The 23981-nt window shown below is 46.8% G+C and overlaps 2 pseudogenes; both read right to left on the minus strand.

Annotated features, from left to right (window-relative positions):
- Positions 1-1297: 1297 nt before the first annotated feature.
- LOC125549351 (putative calcium-binding protein CML19) overlaps positions 1298-23981 on the minus strand; it is a 35325-nt pseudogene continuing 12641 nt past the window's right edge.
- LOC125547427 (uncharacterized) lies at positions 5570-7973 on the minus strand (annotated as a pseudogene).

The raw sequence follows: 23981 nt of genomic DNA on the forward strand, positions 1-23981 counted from the left end.
GTCAACTTTTAAAGCTGCGCCCCATGTGTTTGAGATAATGTGTGATAAAAACAACTATGGTAGGGCAATGTCTTTTGATCAGATTATGTAAAGTCATGATTATCACAGGAATAAAACAATATATATTTTTTCTTGCGGAAAAAAACAATATATATTTGATAGCATATATATCATTCAAGGCGAGCGTAAAGTTCATGACTTAGATAATAAAATGCATTAAGTTATATATTCCCGAAGAAGAAAGAATACTTGTGTGTAGTTTTATTTCCTTCTAAAAAGTGTATTAAGAGTTTCCTCTCGAGTTTATCTTTCATTAGGGGAATATGTACACATCTTGGGTTGCATATTCAAAATTGATGAATCTAATGCAACAATACCCCTATTAAACATGACTGATTATTGTGTTGCTATTTCTTGATATTCCTTATGATATATTTTATATCGAACTAAAGAAAGAATATATGAACTGTAAAATCAAACCTTTTTTCATTTTATGATGTTGCAACACATGGGGCCATAAGCTAGAGACATGGAAGGAATTTTATTTTCTCTCGTTGCAACACAGATACATGTTTTAGCGACAAAATCTGCATTTATCTACTGTGTCTAACAGTACATCTTATAGGCAAAAACTGGAACAGACTGTCTATATTAGAGTTGTCGGGGGACAATGAACAAAGGATTATGGATTTATGGATGTGCCTCCTCAATAAAAGTATCATAGTTCACTTTTCCCCTTTTTGTTGGTTTTACAAGTGACGTTGTAGATTTGTTTTGTTATTATGCTAACACTTGATGCTATTTCCAGGATTTGAACCAAGTTACCTCGCATGGCGAATATTTTGATGAGGTTGGCTAGCACACGACATACCCCCTCCAGGGAGGTTAGTCGTGAGGTGAGGACCAACACTAATGGGCAAGGCAATGTCAGGCAAGAGTAGGGATGGTGTGAGCTTGCCAGCCACACCTGTGGTGCACAAGATGGAGCTGGACCAAATTTAAATTTCACCCTAGATTTGCATGGTAGCAGTTGTGTTTCTTCCGTTGCAACGCACGGATTTTTTGCTAGTAGATAAAACGTCCCTATCCCTGGAGATGCTTTGAATTACTACAACGCTTTGTTGATTCTGCTATTTCTAATCTCTTTGAAAAACAATACACATTGCAGGTAAACAAATTTACATGGTGAATTAGTGAAATATGTTTGGGTGCACCGAAAACCAAATTAATCTTGTTTCTATGGCATGTTAACTACTCAGATCAGTATTCAGTAGACTGGCCGATAGACAAAAAGCTGTTACGCATCCATCGTGATCTTGAACTCGTCGAAACAAACCACTCCATCTCCATTGAGATCAAACCTGCGGATCATGGCGCGGCACTCCTCGATGCCCTGCTCGGACCCCAGCGTGGCGAGCATCCGCATCAGGCTCGCCGGCGTGATGCACCCTTCGCCCTTCACCTCGTACATCGCGAACGCCTCTTAGCCCCCGGCACCGCTCCTCCTCCTCCTCCTCCGTCTCCAGCCGCGCCACCAGCTGGAGGAACTTCTGCTCATCCAGCAGCCGGTCTATAGATAATATGGACACTAATGACGTATCAGACATATGGTGCGCCATTACTATATAGCAATGGTGCACCACTAATGACGCACCACACCAATGGTGCGCCACTACTAACATATTTTTTATTTTTCCAAAATACTAATGACGCACTAGGGAACGGTGCGTCATTACTAGTTTAACTAGTAATGACGCACCACTCACCACGTGCGCCACTACTATCATTTTGTTTTGCAAAACTACTAATGGCGCATCACAAGCTGGTGTGCCATTAGTAACCAGGGTTACTAATGGCGCATTTGTGGGTGATGCGCCATTAGTAACCTGGGACCAGCTAGATATTTTGGACAGCGACACCTACACACTCACTTTCCCCACTTCATTCTCTCCACCTCCTCCTTCAAGTTTGTCTCGGCTGCCTCCTCCTCCTCACTTCATTTACACCAAAGATTTATCCAAATTAGGTGGTTAAACTACCTTTTTTGATAGGTAAGTAAGGGAAAAACTATCTTTATGTTGTAGATCTACTTTTTTTCTCCCTCCAACAACGTGCACATGCACTTTTTATGGCCTAGCTAGATCTATGTATGTTTGTGGTGTTGCATATGTTTGTGGTGTTGCACATATGTTTGTGGTGTTGCATATATGTTTGTGTTTGCAGGTACCAGAATTTGAAATGCGATAGTTGCCAATATTTTGCCGGAATGTTGATTCATTTCCGTTTCGGCGAGAATTTTGGCACTATGCATTCTTTTTTGTCCTATTTTTAGGTAAAGTCATGCCAAATTTTTTCTTGATTCTAAAATATCGTTTTACTCTTCCCCGCAGGCAACCATGGTCCGCATGATGACCGAAGGCATCGTGAATAGGTTTTGGAGTTCCACGAAGGCCGAGATGCTTCAAAAGAACGAGACGGAGATAAGATGTCTGTGTCGAAGATGCAAGCTGAAGAGCCTTATTGCGGACCCGGATTCCGGGCAGGTGCGGGACCACCTGCTCTTGCGTGGTTTCATGGATGGCTATAGATGGCAAGGTTATGAAGATGACTATGAAGTCGTGCATGGGGGCCGGGCAAGAAATGAGGAAGGGCAGCAAGACAACCACCGCGGCGAGAGCGGACGAGAAGACGAAGAATCTCCAGGACATGATAACGACGGTGATGCTGTACGCAGTCATCATGTAGAAGATGCCGGACATGATGATGAGGAAGATCAAGACGAAGGGCATGATCATGAAGATGAAGATGCCGGAGCAGACGACGATGAAGGCTGGGTGCAGGACCCTCATATTCAAGAGTTGCTTCTCAAGCAGACAGATAATGCAAGAGCTGCCGCCCGAGAAAAAGCCAAGCTGGATCAACTGGAGATAGACGCGGTTACTCCATTGTATGAAGGATGCAGGCCCGAGGATACCCGCCTGAAAGTAACGCTAATGGCTTTGGAGATGAAGGTAAAACACAAAATGACCGACGCATGCTTCGACGAGAACATGTCATTCTGGCATGAACGTCTTCCCAAGGGGAACAAGTGCCCGACCAGTTTCGAGGAGGCGAAGAAAATCATGTGTCCTCTGGATTTACCGCACGTGAAATACCATGTGGGCATGAATAATTGCATCATTTATCAGGACGAGCACGCGGAGTCTACCATATGTCCGGTGTGCGGCGTCACTCGATGCAAGAAGAGGAAGAAAGCTCCTCGAAAAGTGGTGTGGTACTTTCCGATTACTCCTCATCTGCAACGGTATTTCGCGGACCCTAAGCTAGCAAAGCTCGTGCGTTGGCACGCGGATAGGGAGGAGAAGAAGCGAGAAGATGACGGAAATGATTCGGAGATAAATAAAAAAGACAAGATGCTGAGTCACCCTAAGGGCATCTCCAGCCGTTGGCCCCCCCAGGACGCATAAAAATCGCCCCTTGGGGGCGAGCCGGCGATACAATCGGCGCTGGGGGCGGTTTTGCGCCCAGTCGTCGCCCCCAGCTCACCCCAGGCGCCGAAATTGGCCCACTTTGCAGCCTAATTTCGGCGAATAAAGGGCCCATATGGGCGAGAATAGGCCCATATTCGGCGTGGTTTCGTCGTGTCTCGGCGTTTAATTATCAACACAATTATTTCTTATCACATATTTCATCATAGAAAAATCAAATACTTCAACAAAATAGTACAACAACAAATAGTTCAATACAAATTATATAGTTCAACAAATAAAAACTCGTATTTCATCACACGGCGTCCCCCTTGAGCCTCCATAGGTGCTCAATCAGATCTTTCTGCAGTTGATGATGCACCTGTGGGTCTCGGATCTCCTGACGCATACTGAGATAGGCAATCCAAGTTGCCGGTAGCTGGTGATCAACTTCGGCTAGAGGACCCTGCCTGTAGTATGGTTCAGTGTCAAACACTGGGTCTTCTTGCTCACTCTCGATGATCATGTTGTGCAAGATGACACAACAAGTCATAATATCCCACATTTGATCTTTGGACCAGGTCTGAGCGGGGTACCGAACAACAGCGAATCGAGATTGGAGCACACCAAATGCCCGCTCGACATCCTTCCTGCAAGCCTCCTGAACTTTCGCAAACCAGGCGTTCTTGCCTCCTACCGCAGGGTTTGAGATCGTCTTCACAAATGTTGACCATCTCGGATAGATGCCATCTGCTAGGTAGTACCCACTACTAGGGAAAATCCTAGCAGCAGCGCGGGTTTTAGGCCTATCAGCAGCGCGGGCACCCGCGCTACCAATAAGGCACTACAGCTAATAGTTAGTAGTAGCGTGGGTTAAACCCGCGCTACTACTAACTTTGTTAGTAGTAGCGTGTGCCACCCACGCTACTGGTATTACGTACACGCGCTACTACTAATGAAATAGCAGTAGCGTGGGTTAACAACCAACGCTACTAGTATCATTTATACTAGTAGCGCTCAGTTTCCTCCCCACGCCACTACTAACTTATTAGAAATTAAAAAAAAACCAGTACACATTATTACACCAGCATTAGAACACATCCAGTAGGAGAATACATGGGTCCTATTTCATGGTTAACTGGACACCGAAGCCAATAAATGAGCCAAAACCCCATCATTATGCATTGGTACTCACGATTGACCACTTCAAAGAACATGCAAGTATGTATGTCATTAACAATTGCAAACATACGTTTCTTTGTATTTACTATCACACAGTTCCTCATTCTACCTGTTCTCACTCCAATAATAAGAAAAATGAAAAGGAAAAATAGAGATAATCTGCCGCAATTGCACTTCGGTGTCATGGATTCCGTCTGCCGCTTCAACATCTCATTATCCTGCAGCAATGGAAATTTTCCCAAAATTACCTTTTGCAACAAAATTGCATTGAGATTTCAGAATTAAACATAGGCATATCTCATAGTTTAAAACAAAGGCACTCAACGGAAAAGTGCATAAATTGAGAGAAAACCTTTGGCTAGAATAGCAACACAACACAGGAGCTACGTTCGGTGGCGGAGCTCACTAATCGGTGGAGGAGGTCGAACTACCAAGTACGTAGCAGCACGACACAGGAGCACCTATGTTAATGCTGCCCACACAGTTGATTTAACTCTTACTAGTTCTTACTTGTTCTTACTAAATTTACCAAGTAATAACTATAATAATAAACGTGTCCAGACCTCTTTTTTCGACTTAGGACTCCACATACTGCAGCCTATATGCTGTAAGCAGTTTGCATCACTACTAAAACAGAACTGAGGTAGAGAGTTTGGTGATGATCATATTAAGTTTAACCAAAATTTCACAATTCACATTAGCAAAGATTAAACAAAATCATATGACAGCCCTATCAATTCCTGCTTAACACTTGGAACAAAAAGCATCAAGATAGAACTCAGGAATCAGTAAGTCAGTAAGTTTACCATCGATCATATTCGAAACATATCATACGCATCTTACATATTACAATGAAAGTCTGCATTATGCAGATCAACGGCCTAGGTGGATAACGATCTAGGACAGAATATGATTGAGCACTAGGAGCAAACACGCTGTAATTTTGAAGAACAGAGCAGTGTTCAAGTCCCCAACAGACCACAATCCCAGACAGGAGGTAACCTGAGGTGTTGCAAAGTATTGTGCTTCATTTGTTCAAGAATACAGGTAAGTTGGATTGCAAGACCTCTCCTCTTCTCCTCTCTGAAAAAATAATTACTTGCTGTGGTGCAGCAAGCAATCGGAGGAAGGAGACGAACAGAGGGTAAGGGGGAGAAGAGAAATGCTTACCTTTCCCCACTTTGGAGGAGAACCATTGAATATGTATGAGCATTCAGGGGCCGACTAGTTTGGTGAACGCAGCCCCTATCACCACACCAGCTCCAAGTGCAACTGATGCCCAGCGGGTTGTTGGGCTACCTGTATAAAATAACACAAGTCACAAACATGCATTAGACCATAGATTTAGTGACAGTTACTTCACGAAGTGTAAATTTGAGTTCTTCTCAAAGTGTTTCTTTCGGCATATGCCAACTCTGAATAATTAACAAGTAAATAAGATTATAAAATTTGAGAACATTCAAGAAAAATGCATGAATAATTGCTAGGCAAACTAATAATTATGGATTATCGGGTGGAAAACAGACAATTCACATAGCCAAATAACTTTTTTAATAGTTCCCTTACCAACATCAGATACACAGTAACAAGTTGCATTGCTTACTTTATAGAACTTGTGAAATCAAACTCATTCTGGATACAAATAAAAGGACTCCAAGTTATTCAACAGAATAGGATACATGGAAATAGTTTGAGATTAGCTGATAACAAGCATCACATAGACATCAATGGACAAGCCCCTAAAGTTCGAGAGTGAAACTGACATAGGACTCCACATACTGCAGCCTATATGGTGTAAGCAGTTTGCCTAGCAATTATTCATGCATTTTTCTTGAATACCACAATCCCAATCAGACAAAGCGTTGTTTTTTCTCTAAAAAAATACTAGACACGAGGAAATGATAGTAAGACTGAATTATTTTCAGAACCATGATTCACCATAACCATTCCGAGAGCATGACTAACACCAGGAAAGCATTGTTCACACCAATAAAATCACAAACAAAAGTTTCCCTGGCTAACAGTCAAAGCCATCACATAGCCTAGCCCAATTCAAGCACGTCCTGCTATTCATACACTGGCTGACGAATCAATTGAAATGAGACTCTGGCCTCTGCAGAATACAAACATACAGGAAATAAAACGTAAGCGATTTTTTTCTTACAATCATCGGAATCTCAGAGCACTCGATGCAAAATTGGGGCTCCAATCGCGCAGGAAACAATCAATCTACAGCACCCTAAAGCAGGGCATGCGCATTAGTAATGTTCAAAAATGTTTTTGCCTGGAGGAGCGCGCCCTACCTATGCAGCTAGGGAATCCCTCATCAGATTAGGCCAATCGAGATGGAACACGAGCATTATTTCCGCGCAACCCTAGATCATGAGATACCCACGGAGGCGCGGCGAACAGATCTCGTGATGCAGCGAGGGGAATGGAGAGGTGAGGCGGAGGGGGTTGGGGGCTTACGGAAGAGGATGAGGCCTCCGAAGGCGCCGGCGAGGGAGGAGTAGTTGACGCGGCGGATGGAGAGGTCGAGGCAGGCGTCCCACTTGGCGTCGAGGTCGTACCGCGGCGGGATCCCGGACCTGGTGGGCGGGGACGGCTTTGTTGCTGGCACCGGGGCCGGGGCGGGGGCGGGCAGCGGTGCAAGACGAGGAGCGGCGGGCGCGCGGCCGCCGGTGTGGCGCACGCGGCGGGGGGGGGGGGCATGGGGGCGGACGGACGGAGGAGAGGAGGTGGAAGGGAGGCCGGCGGCGAGTGGGTTGGGACAAGAGAGGAGGTTGGGGATCTGGATCGGGCTGCGTTTTTTTTGAGACAGACGGGGGGTGGGTGGTGTGGGACGGTTGGTGGGGTGGGAGGTGGTGGTGGGGTGGGAGTGTGGATCGGACCGGGGTGGACACGCTTAGTAGTAGCGTGGGGGTCTTACCTGCGCTATTACTACTTACTTAGTAGTAGCGCCCGTTTTATACCCCTCGCTACTACTATGGCCTATCCCGGGGCATTGTTGGAGACCATTTAGTAGCAGCGCGGGTTTATACCCCTCGCTACTACTATCAACTTAGTAGTAGCGCGGTTTTTATACCCCTTGCTACTACTAATTAGCAGTAGCGCCCATTTTTAAACCGCGCTACTGATAAACTTCTGTGTATAAGGTTTTCCCTAGTAGTGACCCCTTGTTGTATTGGTGCCCATTGATCTCGAAGTTCACCGGAGGAGAATGGCCCTCAACGAGCTTGGCAAAAACAGGAGAGCACTGCAGCACGTTGATGTCATTGTGAGTTCCTGGCATACCAAAGAAGGAGTGTCGAATCCAAAGGTCATGTGTGGCTACCGCCTCAAGCACCACACTGCAACCGCCTTTGGCGCCTTTGTACATCCCCTGCCAACCAAATGGGCAATTCTTCCATTTCCAATGCATTCAGTCGATGCTTCCAAGCATCCCAGGAAATCCTCTTGCTGCATTCTGGGCTAGGATCCGAGCAGTGTCTTCCGCATTGGGTGTTCTCAAGTATTGTGGCCCAAACACTGCCACCACTGCCCAACAGAACTTCTAGAAACACTCTATGCTGGTGGACTCGGCCATGCGCCGATAGTCGTCGAGTGAATCACTGGGAGCTCCATATGCAAGCATCCTCATCGCTGTTGTGCACTTTTGGATGGAGGTGAATCCAAGAGCGCCAGTGCAATCCATCTTGCACTTGAAGTAGTTGTCGAACTCCCGGATGGAATTCACAATCCTGAGGAAGAGCTTTCGGCTCATCCGATAACGGCGCCAAAATGTTCTCTCGCCATGAAGTGGAGTATCGGCGAAGTAGTCGGAGTAGAGCATGCAGTAGCCTTGGAGACGATGCCGGTTCTTTGCTTTCATCCGCCCCGGCGCCGAGCCACCTCGCCGCGGCTTTTCATTGCTCGCCAGCAGCTGGCCGAGGGCGGCGAGCACCATGAGATGCTCTTCTTCCTGGACGTCGGCCGCGGCTTCCTCCTCCAGCAGCGCGGCGAGCTCTTCCTCCTCATCCGAGTCCATCGCCGAGGCAGGCAAAACGCCGAACACCTTGCGCTCGGTGGGTGTGTACCCGCCGTTAAACCGCACCTCCGCGGCCGGAAATGGCGGCCGGAAACGCCGAGCTGCTGTGGGAGAGGCTGCCGCGGCGAAGCACTGGTATTTTCCGGCGGGGAATGGCTATCTAGCGGAGTAGTGCGGCGGCCGTCGCCGGGATATAGCTAGTGGTGGCCGAGGGCGCGGGGTGTGCGAGGCGAGTCGGGGGAAGAAAACCTTGACTTTTCCCCTGTCGGTGTGGGCCAGGCGTGCTTTTCCATAACGCCGGAGCCCCCAACTGCTCCCCAGCGCGCCGGGTTCGGCCTGTGACCGCCGGGCGGAAAAAAGGTCCGAACCGGCGATTTTCGGCGTCCTGGGGCGCGACTGGGCCGTTTTTTCGGCGCCGGCGCCAAAGAAGTGGCCTGGGGGGCCCTGTTGGGGGCGCGGCTGGAGATGCCCTAAGGATGCGAGCCAGTGGCAAGCGTTGAACTTCGAACACCCAGAATTTGGGGACGATTCAAGGAACATCGTGCTGGGCGCGAGCACCGATGGAGTCAATCCGTTTGGCACCCAGAGAAGCACACATAGCACTGCTCACGAGGTGCATGACTATCTCGGTTACGTATATCTTGCAGGGCAGGTGTTCCACGGATTTTCTGGATGCGTCAGGTGCATGGATGACACAACGTATCGCCAGCTAGATAGAGATCCCGGGTCTTTGAAAACCGTGTTCATGGGACATCGAAGGTGGCCTCGCGACGATGACCCATGGAGAAAACGCAAGGATCTGTTCGATGGCGAAACCGAACCCCGGGAAGATTGGAAATAGATGAGCTGTTGAAAAATTGGAAAGATTGCCCACTGCCGGGAAAGAAGCAAAAGGCGCCAGAGCCGGGAAAGAAGCGAAAGGCGCCAGAGCCGCTGCTGAAGGTATGGAAAACGAGGTATGTTTTCTGGGACTTGCCGTACTAGAAGATCCACCGTGTGCCTCACAGCCTTGATGTCATGCATATCACGAAGAACGTGTGAGAGAGTCTGCTTGGTACCCTCCTCAACATGCCAGAGAGGACCAAAGATGGGCCGAAAGCAAGGGCAGACTTGAAATCAATGGGCATCAGGGAGGAGTTTCATGCTAATGATGATGATGATGATGAGGCGAAGCACGACAAGGAAAGTCGTCGCAAAGGCAAAAAGGCCAAGAAGACCGGAAACGACTACCCTCCCGCGTGCTTCACTCTAAGTCAGGAGGAGATCGAGCAGTTTTTCACCTGCCTCGTAGGAGTAAAACTTCCTCATGGTTATGTGGGGAAGATAAGCAGATACCTAGACCCAGCGAAGCAGAAGTTCAGCGGGATGAAGTCTCACGACTGTCACGTGCTGATGACGCAGATACTTCCAGTTGCAATTTGTGGGATCATGGACGCGCACGTCCGTGAAACACTATTTGGCCTATGCAACTTTTTCGACGTCATCTCTCGGAAGTCGGTTGGCGTGAGGCAACTCAGAAGGCTACAGGAAGAGATCATGATGATACTATGCGAGCTTGAGATGTACTTCCCGCCCGCATTGTTCGACGTTATGGTACATCTGCTGGTCCATATTGTGGAGGATATCATCCAACTCAGGCCGACGTTCCTGCACATCATGATGTCGTTCGAAAGGATGAATGGTGTCATCAAAGGATACGTTCGCAACATGTCACGTCCAGAGGGAAGCATAGCCAGGGGCTTTCTGGTCGAAGAGTGCATCTCCTACTGCACGAATTATCTAGGCATCGAGAACCCCATTGGTCTGCCCGTCAACAGGCACCTCGGCAGGCTCACTGGATGGGGTCACCGCGAGGGTCGCCGCGAAATGCATGTCGACTTGGAGGGTCGACTCGCCGACTTTGAAAGAGCAAACCTAGTCGTGCTACAACACATAGACGTGGTTGATCCTTGGGTGGTAGAGCACAAACCTTTATTGAGAAGACGTACAATGACCGAGGCCAACAGAGGACGGACGGAGATATAATCAAAGAGCACAACTCATGTTTCACGCGTTGGTTCAAGAAGAAGCTTCTGTCGTACCCTTTACATGAGGATTCTTCCGTGGAAGAAAAACTCATGTCAGCCTTGTCACAGGGCGCCGAGCACAACCTAATGACCTATGAGGCGTACGATATCAACGGCTACACATTCTACACCAAGGACAAGGACATGAAGAGCGATGGTTATCAGAACTCCGGGGTAATGATGGAATCCTACACCGGTAATGACAAGGATAGATACTACGGAAGGATCGAGGAGATCTGGGAGCTGAGCTACGCTAGAGAGAAGGTCCCGATGTTCCGTGTCAGATGGGCCAAGAGCGTCATAAGAGAAGACCGGTATTTCACCACCATGGTTATACCCGAAGCCAAATCCAAGACCGCGGGCGCAAACGTCACTGCGAAAAATGAGCCATGCGTACTGGCTTCCCAAGTGGACCAATGCTTCTTCATTACCGACCCGTCAAAGCCCAGTCGTGTTTCCGTGAGGAGAGGCAAAAGGAAGATCATCGGAATGGATGGAGTCGCCAATGAGCAAGACTTCGACAAGTACGGCGATCCGAAGATGGAACATGACGACGACGATGAAGTGCCATACACCACAAGAAGAAGCAGGACCACCGTACCTAAAGGACGTCCGTTCAATAGAAGAACTCCATTTGCGAAAAAGAAGGGCAAGAAGATTGTGAAAAGATAGCTAGCTAAGATCGATTGTATTTAAATCATAGTCTTCATTTCTCGATTGTATTTCGACATTTTGAAATGATATTTCTTCTGTTCTAGTCCTCATGAATATTGAATTTGTTAATATTTTTTGAACTCATGAATATTTTTAAATTTCATGGGCACCTTTTGAATTCATGAATATTCCTCAAATTTGATGATATTTTTTCATATTCATAAATGCTTTACCAATTCACAAATGAATGCAACTAAAAATCCAAAAAAATATTGATGATATTTTCAAATAACAAATTTGATGATATTTTCAATTAAAAATAGAAAAACAAATTTGATGATATTTTCAAAAAAAAAATTTGATGATATCTTCTGTTCTAGTCCTTATGAAAATAACAAATTTGATAAAAAAACAAACATGCGCCATTGCTATCAGAAAAAAAAGTTACTAATGGCGCACCAGAGGATGGTGCACCATTGCTATCAGTGTTTTTATGGCGGACCCCTAGATGGCGCGCCATTACTAACATTTCCCCCTCTAGCTGGATACCCCTTCACCCGATCCCCCTTCCCTCTCCCTCACCAGATCCCCTTCCCTCCCTCGCCACACCCGCTCCGACGACCCCCGCGCCCGCTCCGACGACCCCCGTGCCTGCTCTACACCTACTCTGACTCCCCTGTTGGATAAGGCCGAGCCAGACCCCTGTGCAAACCCTAGCACCTCCCCACTTCCCCTCCCCTCGCGCTGCTTCACCTGACTAGGTCATCACCGTCACCGCATCGTCCCCGCGACCACCGTCATCCCCGCAGCCCACCAAGGAGTCCAAGAGCTTTGTAGTGGTCTTCTACATCATCTATGGCCACCCGTTCGAGCTCGACGACTCTGCTTCGTGCGGATCGAGGTCTTCTTCCACCTCCGACCACCGCGGCCTCACCGTCGATCCGCGTCACCTCGTCAACCCCGGCCCCGCACGAGCTCACTATTGTCTTCCTCTCGGTGAGCTGCACCGGTTCCCCTCCCCCCCTTCGATTTCGTCGCCGTAGACTATCGCACCACCGCGCCCCAGCTCCTGGTTGCCGCCCCCCGTGGCCGTGCTCCCCTCAGGGATTAGGAACTTAATAGTTGAATGTTGAATTGCTGATGCTATCTATTAATAGTTGAACTTAATAGTCAACCTATTAATATTTGCCAGTTTTGAAAATTCAGTTTATTCGGTTACTGAAAATTCAGTTAAGTCAGTTAGGCACACAAATTTCAGAACTTTGGTGTGCCCTAGTACCTGGTGTTTGTAGAAAACCAGGAGTGTCAATGTGCCCTAGTACTTGATGTTCACTTCTTTTGCTATCTAAATTGAGTGTCATTATTTTGTTTGCACCTGTTCTTATATTGGTGAAACTTCATTTGTTTTTAGGCTAGTGCAGGATGTTGCTTTATTCTGTAAAGATGATGATCATCTTTTACAGAAAACAATTTGTGTTCTAAACAAAGGTTAGGTTCAGAGATAGTGCTGCATTGTTGAGTTTTACTCCTTTTGATGTAGTAAATTTATTGACTAGTGTTTATCTTTCCCTGTTCCATTGAGTAGTAAATCATTATTGGCTTGTATAGATGTTAGCATGCTCCCTTTCTACTCATTTTGGAGAACCTGTTCTTCACTTCTAAGAGTTGTTGTATTGAATGGTAGTTCTCATCCATTGGGGTTTTGATTGACATGGCACATTTGCAATGGAGTTTTATATATCTTTAGCATGCTTTAAATTATAAAATTCTAATATTCAGTATTGACAGGTTATTGAGGTAGTTGATATGGACACAAAGAAGTGTTGATTGTATTCTACCATTGTATTCTACATGGAACTCTTATGCAGTGTTGGTTGTTAGTCTGATATGAATCTAGAAGTGCTGATTTTCCTTGGTATATGTTGTGTTCAGTTTTGGCAGGAGTTCAGAACAGTTAGGCAAAGGTCATCTCTCCGACCATCATGTCATGATGATTTTGTAGGTACCCCGAGAGGCCCTTGAGTTTGCCGGAATGTCGATTAACTTCTGTTTCGGCAAATTTGGGTACTCCATATGTCCTATTTTCAGCAAAGGTCATGCTGAAATTTTCCGTGAATTTTAGCATGACTTTGCTAAAAATAGGACATACGGGGTACTTGCGACTAATGCATGGGCCGGAGTATCTTAGTACTTAATTAAGTAGGATCAACTGCCTCAGCGTCAACCTAGCTAGGGTGCCTCGGCATCGATAAACCCTAAATGATGAAAACTTAACTTAGCATTTAGGGTGCCTCAATGTCGACAAACCCTAAATTATAAAACCTTGGCTTTTAGGGTGCCTCGGTGTTGATAAAAACCTAAATGATGAAAGCTTAGGCTTTTAGGGTGCCTCGTCGTCGACAAACCCTAAATGATAAAGCTTAGCTTTTAGGATGCCTCGGTGTCGACAAACCCTAAATGATGAGACCATGATCTTGTTCCTTGACAATAACCAACTTTTGACCAAACTTTTTTCCTATTTAGAGCAAAACATGGCCCACAACGATGAGGCCGGCGGTTTGGTCGAGCCCACCGTTGGCGGTGCCTCGACATTAGCCGAGCTCGACACCATCACGGTAACTAATTAAGCCTCTCGGTCGATGACTTCATCTCCTTGCGTTTGACTGGGCATCCCTGACGCCCTACATGTTTTCGCAGGGCGCCGCCGATGTTCCATGCACTCTCCTGCACTTCGTGGGCGGTGAGTTGATCGATGTCGCCAAGGGCAGAATCGTTCAACCGGGCAACCCCGTGTTCCATGGTAATCCGATGCCACCCACCGTGTATAGGGTTGAACTGGTTCGGGTGCTGCTAGGCTGCAACGAGTTGTTACCTCCGATTCGACCCGCTGGGGCCGATGAAGATGATGTGATGACCCTCAGCGCCTGCGTAAGCTGGCCCCTGCTTTGACCGAAGAGTCAGATTCATTTGGGGGCGAGGGACACCACCCCACAGACAACACCGCCGGTCGTGCCGGCGCCAAGCCATGGCAAGACCGCCGCAACGCTACCGGACATGCCAGACATCCCTATGGCACAGGATCCGAACATGCATATGGCACAGGATCCGGACGACAACGACAACGACGACGGTACATTTACCAACGTCGATAAGTACTTTGCCGAACATGGGTACGGTGACGAATTCTTCGGGCCTCCTTCTCAATAACCCAACCCTGAAAAAGACGACCGCGATCATGCTGGTACCGCGGAGAAACCAAATTGCAACAGGCGTCGTCTGGCGTTCAGTTCTCAGGAGACGCCTCCAGCTGCCGCCTTCACCGAGCCTCAGATAGTCGAGGTGCCAAATATTATCAGCCCCAACACACTCAAGAAGGCGGTCTGTGAGCAGAACTTGATCCCATTACAGCAGAAGAAGAAGGGACGGAAAAGAAAGAGTAACAAGGGTGCCAGCCAGCCGGCACCGAGTACGATCCGTGCTTAGGACGGTCCACCTTCACCTAAGGATATCTCGAGGAGGGTGCATGTGGCGCGTAGGCCGATGCTACCGACTAATCTGCTCAATGCTACAACCGGTGATATGCGGAGTCTGCATGACAGTGTTCTTTCTTTGGAGAAGCGGCGTCTCTCTGAGAATGATATGGCATAACCGGTTTTCGTGGCCAAGGTGCCAGAGGGCAAGGGCTTTGTGGATAACGCCATCGGGGGTACGATCATCCTGCGGTTTGATGACATCTTCGCTATGTTTAACCTTCATCCGCCTCACTACACCTTCGTTCGACTATTTTCGCTGAGTATGGAGATGCGGATCATTATAGAAAAGACCCCGGACATCGTGATAGTCGACCCCTTCTACATGCGTGCCAAGATCTTGGGCAGCGCTGGGGACTGGCAAGTCGCGAGTTCTTACCTCGAAGGCGTCATTCTGGCAAACCCATATAAGGATAACTTCTCCGTGCCTTACTTTCCCGAGTAAGTCATCCCCTCACCGCCCCGTAACATATGATTTCTTAGGTTTCGATCGTTCTTTTTTTCCCAACATTCCATGTTTTGTGTAGTGACACACATTGCACACTCATCCTCTTAAGCCCGAAATATTCCATGGCCACATATTTCGACTTGGACCGTCAGTCGAAGAAAGACTACACAAATATCAAGAAAGTTCTTGATGATGTTCTCCCCGGCTACGCCAAATCTGAAGGCACCTTCACCAGGCCAATTCGTAGGTACGGCAAGCACGTGTTCGCCCACACTACGACGTTCCCCTGCGTCAAGCAGCCGCCTGACAGTCATAAGGATGCCTACTACGCCCTCCATCACATGCGGGCGATCGTACGGGACCATAATCACCTTCTGCTACCAAATAATCTCAAAGATTGGGCCGCAAGATTGTCGTCAATCCAGGACGCGGACATCAGACAAGAATTCTTTCGCATCCAGTCGGAATTTGCGGAAATCATCCATCAAGATGTCCTGCGTACCTCGGGGCAGTTCTACTTCAGATATCAACCGTCCAACAGTGAGATAGACACAACGCTACAAATGCAGGCTGACAATGCCCGCGATTTCATGACCATCACGAGAGACGGCGGCTTCATCCACGCTCTGGTCCCTGAGTCGAGTCGAAAGTAGTGATGCTATGTGTAGTTCTGAAACATCGATTGGCTCATGTTGTAATTAACCTTTGATGAACTTGTATGTCTCTTTGGTTTGGACAGTTGTTCAACTTATATGTAATCGATACTATTTATTAGTAGGACCATGAATCTTGCTATTAATGTGTTGCTTTTCTCTTCCGATCCTTTTATTGCATACTTATATATTGCTTATGTATTGTTTGTGAATTGTTACTAATGTTTTGTTTGGCTATTGCATAGAGATGCCGTCGTATGTCGTGTACAAGGGTAAGGTTCCCGGAGTCTACGACGACTAGGAGGAGTGTCGGAGACAGGTTCACCATTTCAGCGGTAACAGTTACAAAGGGTACACCACTAGGGCGGAGGCGGAAGTTAGATACGCGCGGTATCTAGCGGGAGAGAGGAGGGAGCGTTGGAGGAAGGGGATGAAGACCAGTTTCATCGCGATGATGCTCATCGTGATGACCGCAGGTCTCTTCTATGTGATGGTAGTTTAGATGATCGATATCGACTTGTAATGTGAAGACAAACTCGCTACTCGCGGTTTCGATACTTGTAATGTTCTAACTTTGTTCGGTATTTTAAATTCGGAGACTAATATGATGAATTGTATTCGGAGACTAATCTTCTATTGTATTCGATAAATCTACTGTTTATATGTTGTGCTCTCTATATTAGGTGCAGTAATATGTTTTGTAACCTGTGCAAATATCAGAAAAGAAAAAAAATCCCCTAATGGCGCACCACTCAGCACACTAATGGCGCACTGCAAAAAGAACTCTAATGGCGCATCATCCACTAGTGCGCCATTAGTATGCCAAAGCACATGGGTAAATATGGCCCCCTGGGAGGCATACTAATGGCGCCCCGTGAGCTATACTAATGGCGCACTGGTGCGCCATTAGTATACCAGATACTAATGACGCACTACAGGTGCGCCATTAGTAAAAAATACTAATGTTGTGATACACTAATAGAAAAAGGGCGTTTTGTCCCGGTTCTAGAGGGCCTTTAGTCCCGGTTCTTATACAAACCGGGACTAAAGGCCCTCCATGTGGCTACTGCGTGGAGGCCCACCTTTAGTCCCGGTTGGTAACACCAACCGGTACTAAAATATTTTTTTGAATATTTTTTGATTTTTTTCCGGATTTTCCAATTTCTGAATTATTTTAATCTCTAATCTCTAATCACCCCTCATCACTGCTCAATTTAATCTCTAATCACCCTTCATCATTCCAAATCATCTAACTTCCCGAACGATCACCCATCCTCCCACTCCCCCAGCCTGAGCATGCTTAACTTCCGGGTTCTATTCTCCCTCGTTTCCAAGTCTGTAGTTGTTGTTTTCCTGACAATAGTAAGATGTCAATCCTATTAACCCTCAGGAGTTTAGCTTGAGCATGAAGTCACACATTTCACTGTTTGAGTTTTGAAACTATTGTTCTAAAAAACAATAATTATTTAGTAACACTAATATTTCTTGAATAAGTAATTTGACCATTGTTTGACCATAGTTTGACCAGATTTGACCAAAATTCAAAAAAACTGAAATAATTATTTAGTAACACTAATATTGTTGAATAATTATTTAGTAACACTAATACTTCTTGAATAAGTAGTTTGACCATAGTTTGACCAGATTTAACGATTTTTTTAAAAAAACTGAAATTTGAGCATAACTTTTTTTCCTTTTGGAATTTGAGGATTCTAAAAATTTGCAAACAGGCCGTAGGTGCGGGACCACCAGCTCTTGCGTGGTTTCAAGGATGGCTATCGGTGGCAAGGTGATGAAGATGACTATGAAGTCGTCCATGGGGGCCGGGCAAGAAATGAGGAAGGGCAGCAAGACAACCACCACGGCGAGGGCGGGCGAGAAGACGAAGAATCTCCAGGACATGATCACGACGGTGATGCTGTACACATTCATCATGTAGAAGATGCCGGACATGATGATGAGGAAGATCAAGACGAAGGGCATGATCATGAAGATGAAGATGCCGGAGCAGACGACGATGGAGGCTGGGTGCAGGACCCTCATATTCAATAGCTGCTTCTCAAGAAGACGGATAACGCAAGAGCTGCCGCCCGAGAGAAAGCCAAGCTGGATCAAAACTGGAGATAGACATGGTTACTCCATTGTATGAAGGATACAGGCCCGAGGATACCCGCCTGAAAGTAACGCTCATGGCTCTGGAGATGAAGGTAAAACACAAAATGACCGACGCATGCTTCGACGAGAACATGTCATTCTGGCACGAACGTCTTCCCAAGGGGAACAAGTGCCCGACCAGTTTCGAGGAGGTGAAGAAAATCGTGTGTCCTCTAGATTTACCGCACGTGAAATACCACGTGTGCATGAATAATTGCATCATTTATCGGGATGAGCACGCGGAGTCTACCATATGTCCGGTGTGCGGCCTCACTCGATGCAAGAAGAGAAAGAAAGCTCCTCGAAAAGTGGTGTGGTACTTTCCGATCACTCCTCATCTGCAGCGGTATTTCGCGGACACTAAGCTAGCAAAGCTCCTGCGTTGGCACGCGGATAGGGAGGAGAAGAAGCGAGAAGATGACGAAAATGATCCGGAGATAAATAAAAAAGACAAGATGCTGAGTCACCCTAAGGATGCGAGCCAGTGGCAAGCGTTGAACTTCGAACACCCAGAATTTGGGGACGATCCAAGGAACATCGTGTTGGGCGCGAGCACCGATGGAGTCAATCCGTTTGGCACCCAGAGAAGAACACATAGCACTGCTCACGACGGTGCATGACTATCTCGGTTACGGATATCTCGCAGGGCAGGTGGTCCATGGATTTTCTGGATGCGTCAGGTGCATGGATGACACAGTGTATCGCCAGCTAGATAGAGATCCCGGGTCTTCGAAAACCGTGTTCATGGGACATCGAATGTGGCTTCACGACAATGACCCATGGAGAAAACGTAAGGATTTGTTCAATGGTGAAACCGAACCCCGAAGACGCCCGCGTACGAGGAGCGGCGAGGAAATAGACGAGCTGTTGAAAAATTGGAAAGATTGCCCACTGCCGGGAAAGAAGCAAAAGGCACCAGAGCCGGGAAAGAAGCGAAAGGTGCCAGAGCCGCTGCTGAAGGTATGGAAAACAAGGTCTGTTTTCTGGGACTTGCCGTACTGGAAGATCCACCATGTGCCTCACAGCCTTGATGTCATGCATATCACGAAGAACGTGTGCGAGAGTCTGCTTGGTACCCTGCTCAACATGCTAGAGAGGATCAAAGTTGGGCCAAAAGCAAGGGCAGACTTGAAATCAATGGGCATCAGGGAGGAGTTTCACGCTAATGATGATGATGATGAGGCGAAGTAGGACACGGAAAGTCGTCGCAAAGGCAAAAAGGCCAAGAAGACTGCAAATGACTACCCTCCCGCATCCTTCCCTCTAAGTCAGGAGGAGATCGAGCAGTTTTTCACCTGCCTCGTAGCAGTAAAACTTCCTTATGGTTACGCGGGGAAGATAAGCAGATACCTAGACCCAGCGAAGCAGAAGTTCAGCGGGACTCTCACGACTGTCACGTGCTGATGATGCAGATACTTCCAGTTGCAATCTGTGGGATCATGGACGCGCATGTCCGTGAAACGCTATTTGGGCTATTCAACTTTTTCGATGTCATCTCTCGGAAGTCGGTTGGCGTGAGGCAACTCAGAAGGCTACATGAAGAGATCATGGTGATACTATGCGAGCTTGAGATGTACTTCCTGCCCGCATTCTTCGATATTATGGTGCATCTGCTGGTCCATATCGTGAAGGATATCATCCAACTCGGGCCGACATTCCTGCACAGCATGATGCCGTTCGAAAGGATGAATGGTGTCATCAAAGGATACGTTCGCAACATGTCACGTCCAGAGGGAAGCATAGCCAGGGGCTTTCTAACCGAAGAGTGCATCTCCTACTGCACGAATTATCTAGGCATCGAGAACCCCATTGGTTTGCCCGTCAACAGGCACCTCGGCAGGCTCGCTGGATAGGGTCACCGCGAAATGCATGTCAACTTGGAGGGTCGACTCGCTGTAAGTGCATCTAGTGCCACCCCTAGTTGGTTTTGGAGTATTGACGACAAACCTAGTTGAGGGACTAATGTGTTTGTGAGAATTGCAGGATAACACAGGTAGAAGTCCCTCATTGATTCGGTTTTCCTACTAGAGATGACCCCTAAAAATGTATGAAGACATTGATGTCAAAGGTGGTATATGAAGATATTCTCATTGAAGACTATGACAAGAGAAGACATCGCATGAAGCCTATGGAGCTCGAAGACTCAGATCTTTCGTAGTTCCTTTTCTCCTTTATTGAGTCATAGGAACCACCGTACTGTTAAGTGGGGTCCAAGAGAACCAGTCAGAATGACTGAAGTGATGCTTAACCAAAAGCTATGTCTTCGAGTGAAGACTATGAGAGCGAAACTTGTCCAGAGTCGGACAAGTCAGCTTTGCTTGTAGCTCAAGTAAAGTTGTCGTGTGTGTTTGAAATCTGACCGTTGGAACACGTGTCAGTTCCTTAGTGACCCAGGGTCATTTCGGACAAATCAGGTCGGGTTGCCTAGTGGCTATAAATAGCCCACCCCTACAACCATAAACGGTTGGCTGCTCAGAGTTAGAGTACGACTTTTGTCGTTTGAGAGCAACCCACCTCGAAGCCTTTGAGAGAGAATCCCTTGCGAGGATAAAGCCCTAAACACCCAGAGCCAAAGAGTGTTAGGCATCACTTAAGTCTTCTTGTCTGTGTGATCTGAAGACTTATTACACTTGAGGACTGTGAATCCTCCAGCCGGTTAGGCGTTGCGTTCTGAGCATCCAAGAGACATTGTGGATCGCCGGTGAACGAAGTCTGTGAAGGTTTGGGAGTCTACTTTGAAGACTTACCAGAGTGATTGGGCGAGGTCTGTGTGACCTTAGCTCAAGAGGAATACGGTGAGGACTGGGTGTCCTGAGCTGCGTGTTCAGGACTGGATGTCCGGGACAGTGTGTCCTCAGGTTTAAATACCTAGCCGCGTAACCAGACATACAGTTATCACAGCAACTGGAACTGTCCAACAAATCATTGTCTTCAACGAGTCACTGTTTTCACCCTTCCCTTCCCTTTACTTACTGTTGGTCCTTGTGAAGTCATTGTATGATTGCACTATCTTCTGTCTTCACTGAGTGACTGCTAGTTCTGATCGGCCTCATAATATCTTCCTACCTGATCCTTACTACCTAGCTGCTATTAGTCATTGTGCTTTCACCTCATTGAATACTTGACTATGGTTTGCCTAGTGTAGTCTACCTTCCGCTGCATGGTAATAGGTTTATTTCTATCGTTTGTCTTCGAAACTTCCACGTTTTGAAGACTTTCATAAAAATCGCCTATTCACCCCCCTCTAGTCGATATAACGCACTTTCAATTGGTATCAGAGCAAGGTACTCCCTTGTTCTGTGTGATTCGGTTTAACCACCTGGAGTTTTAGCTATGTCGACTGCAGGGATAATTAAAGTCTCCGCTGCGTGCCCCGTCTTTGATGGAACCGAATATCCCTACTTGAAGAATAAGATGCGCATGCATCTTGAAGCCATTGACGTCGATCTATGGTATGTCGTCAAGAACGGCGTTCCCAAGGCTGGAGAAGGTGTCACTGCTGTTGATGTCAAGAAGTTCGTTCAACTAGACTCTACTGCCAAGAATATCATCTGTGGTCATCTGACCAAAGGACAGTATGGCCGCGTGAGTGCTTTGGAAACATCTAAGCTAGTCTGGGACTGGCTCTCCAAGGTCAACGAAGGCGTGTCAACCCAGAGAGATCAGAGAATCAGTGTCCTTCGCAACCTCTTCAACCGCTTCAAAAGAAATGACAATGAAAATGTCCAGTTCACGTTTGATCGACTCACTGACATCACAAATGAGCTTCAAGCCCTCGGCGCTACTGAGATCACCAAGCATGAAGTCATCAAGACGCTCCTGAGATCACTTGACAGTTCGTTTGACACCCTAGCCCTGATGATTCAAGAACGTCCTGATTTCAAGACACTCGATCCGACTGACATACTTGAGAGGCTCAACACACACGAGTTTCAGCTTTCTGAGAAAATAGATATCTACGGTCCCAACTATGAGCGAACTCGTGCCCTGAAGGCAAAAGCTGTCTCCTCATCCGAAGAAGAATCTGACAGCAGTTCTGATGATCCTGAAGACATTGGAAAGGAGCTTGCTATGCTTGTGAAGAAGTTCCAAAAATTCACCAAAAAGAAAGGCTTCAGAAAGTCTTCACGATCAAGCTCAAGGAATGACGAAGCTTCTGCTCATGACTACAAGAAGAAAACATGCCACAAATGCAAGAAACCTGGCCACTACATCTCTGAGTGTCCGCAGTGGGACAATGAGAACAACAAGAAGAAGAAGCGCAAGGAATATGACTCTGATGACAAGAAGAAGAAGAAATACTCAGTCTTCTTCCAAGTCTTCCTCAAAGTCTTCATCACACAAGAAGAGATCATCTGGCAAGGCACATGCGTTTGTTGGCAAGGAAATGGATTCAGAGGAGGAGTCCGCTTCTGAGGAGGCGGAGGTGGAGTCTGAGGAGGAGTCCGATTCTGGCGTTGCGAGTCTGGCTACAGCATACGTTGCCAAGTCCATCTTCAACACTAAAGACAATGACTCTGTCACCAACACCGATGCTAATGACAAGGACTACTCCGCTCCTACCTACTGCTTCATGGCACGCGGTGCCAAGGCAAACACACGCGCTACTCACTATCAAACATCTAGTGACGATGACTCTGATTGTGGTTCCAAACCCAGCTACAAAACACTTGCTAAAATTGCAACTGAACAACAGAGAGCTATGGAACATATTCAAAAACTGTTAGACAAAAGCAATGATCTGTTAGGCGCTGAAATGACTTGATCTCAGTCCTTAATTGAAGACATAAAAAATCTTCACGTTAAGTATGAGGAACTTGAAAGTCTTCATGAAATGCTCTCAACAACTCATGAAAAGCTTTCCCATGATTATCTTCTAAGGAAGCAAGATCTTGAGAAATTGAGAGCGGCTGATGAAGATCTTCAAAAGGAAAATGAGTCACTTCGCGTCGAACAGATAAGTTCAGCTCAGGAAGGATTTGAACCACCATGTCTTAAATGCATTGAGCATGATAATGCTACTTCTATTGCTGAATGTTCTACTGCTGCTACTGTTGCAATATCTTCAACTGTTGATGTGGGAACTAACCCCTCTGCTGAGGATACCACTGCTATTGCTGATGAGAATGCTAGGTTGAAGACATTGCTTGAAACAGGGATGTACAAAAGTCTCAAAGGGCATCAGACAGTATGTGATGTCCTCAAAAGGCAGATCCTGAACCGAAACCCTAGGAAAGAGGGTGTTGGGTTCGTAAGGAAAATGAATGCTGATGGCTCTTACTGGAAACCTGAGCAGTACCCCAAAACCACATGGGTTGCTACAAAGGAACCTTTAGCAGATCCATCCACTCTATCTGGCTTCACTTGTGCTAACCCCATTATTATTGATAAATCCTTTGATGCAAACTATAAACTATTTAAGAATCAGAATGGTGAAGCGTTTGCCAGGTATATTGGTACTAACTGCAGGAATGGACCGACTATGAAGAAGATCTGGGTGCCCAAAAGGTGTTTGGAGAATCTTCCTGTGAATGTCATCATGACACCACAGGTGAAGAAGACAAACCCCAGACCACAGGCTTCATACAGACAGAGGACTCACCTGAGTCGCGCTAACGCAAATGTTTTGCAGGGAAACCATACTCAGGCCTGTGAATATGAGCGGGTTTCATCAAACCGCCATGTTCATAAGACCAAGAACAATTCTGCTTATTCTTATGAGTACTATTGTCAACCTGCAAGACTTTTTCTAGGGCTTCAAAGCCAAAGTTCTCAGATGCTGCACTTAGACTCATTGCTT

The sequence above is a fragment of the Triticum urartu genome, chromosome 3A, assembly GCF_056163025.1.
Source record: "Triticum urartu cultivar PI428250 chromosome 3A, HENAU_Tu73, whole genome shotgun sequence".
Classification (NCBI taxonomy): Eukaryota; Viridiplantae; Streptophyta; class Magnoliopsida; order Poales; family Poaceae; genus Triticum; species Triticum urartu.